At 42.4% G+C, this 3,823-nt stretch overlaps 1 pseudogene; it reads right to left on the bottom strand.

Annotated features, from left to right (window-relative positions):
- Nucleotides 1-1,465: 1,465 nt before the first annotated feature.
- LOC118633628 lies at nt 1,466-2,035 on the bottom strand (annotated as a pseudogene).
- Nucleotides 2,036-3,823: the final 1,788 nt, after the last annotated feature.

A 3,823-nucleotide genomic window follows, 5' to 3' on the forward strand; every position in this document is an offset into this window, starting at 1 on the left:
TGAAGGAAAGCCTGAGGACTTGAGTTACTGACTAGTGTGTGGGTTTTGTGAAAGCTAATTCAGGAGCTGGGAACACTTTTTTTTTTTTTTTAATGCTTGTACTGAGCTTTGAGTGTTGTTGCAATGGGTGAAGGTTGTTTTTTAGGTAAATGGATTATTGATGGTGAATATAAACTTATCTGATATAGTAAAAAAATGAAAGAGTATTTCAGTTACTAAAGGATTATTAAGTATAGCTGATAATACTGGCTTTTAAAGAAATAGGATGCAAATAATTTTTACTTAATCTTTAGTGAAACATAATTTAGACTCTAGTTATGTTCATCTCTCTACTTTAAATCCTTCTGAGGCTTCTCACTAATCTGAATTTTTTTTTTTTTTTATCCATTTTTTGTTCAGATAGAGTGTTAGGGAGAGAGAGAGAGAGAGAGAGAGAGAGAAACATCAAATTAAAAGGGACTCATCGAGTGGCTGCCACCCGCACGACCAACCAGGGCCACGGACAAACCGCAACTGAGGTATGTGCCCTTAGTAGGAACCGAACCCGGGTCTCTCTGGACCGCAGGCTGACACTGAGCCAAACCGGCCAGGGCTAATCTGAATTTTTAAAAAAGTATTGTCCTGCCCCAGCTGGTGTGGCTCATTTGGTTGAGCATCATCCCATGTACCCAGATGTTCGATTCATGGTCAGGGCACATGCCTGGGTCAGGCTCAATCCCCAGTAGAGGGCATGTAGGAGGCAGCCGATTAATGTTTCTTCCTCTCCCTCTCTAAAATCAATAAAAACATATTTAAAAAGATAAAAAAATAAATCATAAAATAAAAAGTAATGTCCTGCTTGACCTGGTTTCCAACTTCATCTCTCAGAAGCCCTTTTACTTGCCCTTTATTTTCAGGTGCATAGATCTTCCTTCAGTTCCTGGAATTTCCCATGTGCTTTTCTGCCTAACCCTGTGCTGGTCAGCCCTCTGGCTGTGATGTACCCCTTTCTCTTTGCCAGTGGTTTACATTGTTTGTTAACTCAGCTCAGACTTTCCTTCCTCAGACCAGAACCCCAGTCTCTTATGTTACATGCTTCTTTTGCATCATTTTTTGTCTCTGTAGTAGCACATATAGTAATTGTCAGTAAGTAGTTAATTTTGAAATTAATTGTCTAATGCCTGCCTTCTTTTTTTTGTTTGTGATAATGCCTTATTTCTAAGTAAAAACTAAATCATTGCCAAAACAAAACATTTAGCCTCTGAGCAATATTTTAAAGTATAAGGGGGAAAAGTCATTAATGGGGAACATATTTTCATTTTTCAATGTTTTTAATTTTTTATAAAGATTTTAATTAAGCTATATCATCACTAAGCAGTTTTTAAATGTAGGTTTCACAGTCCTTTGACTTCTTGCTTTTAAATTGAGTTGTTTATCTTCAAAAGAAGAAAAATTTCAGAATACATTAAAAATTATTTTATTCAAATTATGTTTTCCAAAAGAGAAGGTTCTGTGCTAGTCGTCTTTGAAAGTTCTCATACCGTTTCAGAACCACATTTGCTGGAATGAACATCTTGGTGTCATCTGGGCCTGAGAGATAGCAAATGATGAAGCAAAATTGTAGAAGTTGTCCAGTATCATTTGTGTGAACTGAGTGAATGAGTCAGCTGAGGATACAGCAGCATTACCTATAAGAGTCTGCAGAGCCAGACTGTCCAATAATCCTAGTTTAAGCAACAGATGGAGTTTGGACAGTATTAACGGCTCCAAAAGGGTGCTGGCTTCCTTCTCCAGATTTAAGACTTGAAAATTTGAAGATGGCATTTGGTTTCTCCTTTGTGACAAATCCTAGGAGTTGCCATACTGGCATTCCATTTGAATTAGAATAGGAAAAGTGGACAGATCCTCCCATTCCCTCAGGAAATGGGATTGTTCCCAGCATAAAAACCACAACATGGTTGATATTTTCGTAATCAGGCAAGTCAACAAATTTGTCTTCTGCCACTTGCTGTGCAGCTGTCTGCACCAGTGTCCCCACTACTCAGCAGCTGAACATGGCGGTGGTGGCCCAGTGCCTGCCTTCTTAGTAAAAATGCAGGTTCCATGGAGGCAGGGACTGTCATTGCTTCCTTAGTATGTTTAATGCTCAGCCTAGTGTTTGACATGCAGTAGGCAGTGAGTAAGTATTGAATAAGTAAAAGAATGAGTAGTGCTCAGACAACATGATTCATGATTTCATTGCACTATGTAGAAGACTCAAAAGTTGTCATTAATTGCTTGTAGTATTAACCAGTTTTTATCATTGTAGAGAATCTGGAAAATTATTTTTTCAATTAAAAAAAGTGAGCAATGAACATAAAAGCAGTTATCTTTTTTTAAGTGTAAAATGTCAATGGTTCCAGCTTTTAGTACATAAAAGTGTTTTTAAAACTTTACTCTTGTCGCCCTGGCCGGTTTTGCTCAGCAGAGCGTTGGCCTGCGGTCCAGAGAGACCTGAGTTCGGTTCCCGCTAAGGGCACCTACCTCGGTTGCAGTTTGTCCCCGGCCCAGGTTGGGTCGTGCGAGTGGCAGCCACTCGCTGTGTTCCTTTCACGTTGATGTTTCTCTCTCTCTCTCTCTCTCTCCCCCTCCCACTCTATCTGAACAAAAAAATGGAAAAATGTCCTCGAATGAAGATTAAAAAAAAAAAATTTTACTCTTGTTGGAGACTTCCAGTCAAGATGGCGGGTAGGTAAATGGGTATCGCCTCCTCCCACAACCACATCAAAGTTACAACTAAACTACAGAACAACCATCATTCAAAACCGCCTGAAATCAAGCTGAATGGAAGTCCTACAACTACGGAATTAAAGCAGCAGCCACATCCGGACTGGTAGGAGGGGCGGAGGGGGATGGGCTGGTCCCACACCCACGTGTGGCGGATAAAAATCAGGAGGACACCTCAGCTGGGAAGGTCCTCCCTGAGGACTGAGGGGTCCCTGTCCCACACCAGGTGCCCCGCTCAGGGTAACCCCATAACTTCTGGCTGGAAAAACCAGCGGGAACTGAGGCTCAGGGAGACTTAGGCGGCTGGAGCTCCAGGCAGCTCCTTAAAGGGCCCGTGTACGTTATCGGACTCACTCCCTCTAAGCTTGGAGGGGAGGCAGCTCAAGGGGCGCCAGAGACATACAGGGAAGAACTGAGCTGTTTGGCACTGGAGCGAGGGCTGGAGGGGGCTTTCTCTAGGACAGAAGTGCTATCAGAGGCTGTTGTTTTTTTGGTGAGCCCTTCCCTGGGGCGGCAGACAGCTGCTGTATCTGGGACTCCAGTAACCTGGCTCACACTGGTAGCCCCGCCCTGGTGATTCCCTGAGGCCCCGCCCCACCCAACTTTCAGACCCACCCAAGCCCTTGCCAGTTGCTTAACCATAGGATTGGCCTGTCTTGGATCCTGCTTCAGGTTTTCCTAAATTCTTTCAAACACGCAGCATCTGGTCTCAGCTAGCCTCATATCTCTCGTTAAGTAATACATAGAAACAAACACAGGGAGGCAGCCAAAATGAGGAGACAAAGAAACAGGTCCCAAATGAAAGAACAGAACAAAACCCCAGGAAAAGAACTAAGCGAAATGGAGATAAGCAACCTAACAGATGTTGAGTTCAAACTACTGCTTATAAGGATGCTCAATGAACTTAGTGAGAACCTCAGTGAACTTAATGAGGGCCCCAAGAGCATAAAAAAGGACCAGTCAGAAATGAAGGATGCACAGTCAGAAATGAAGGAGGCACTAACTGAAATAAAAAATCATTTACACAGAATCAATAGTAGAGTAGGTAAAGCCAAGAAGCAAACCATTGATTTGGAAT

Source organism: Molossus molossus, unplaced genomic scaffold (genome assembly GCF_014108415.1).
Source record: "Molossus molossus isolate mMolMol1 unplaced genomic scaffold, mMolMol1.p scaffold_m16_p_18, whole genome shotgun sequence".
In the NCBI taxonomy this organism is placed as follows: domain Eukaryota; kingdom Metazoa; phylum Chordata; class Mammalia; order Chiroptera; family Molossidae; genus Molossus; species Molossus molossus.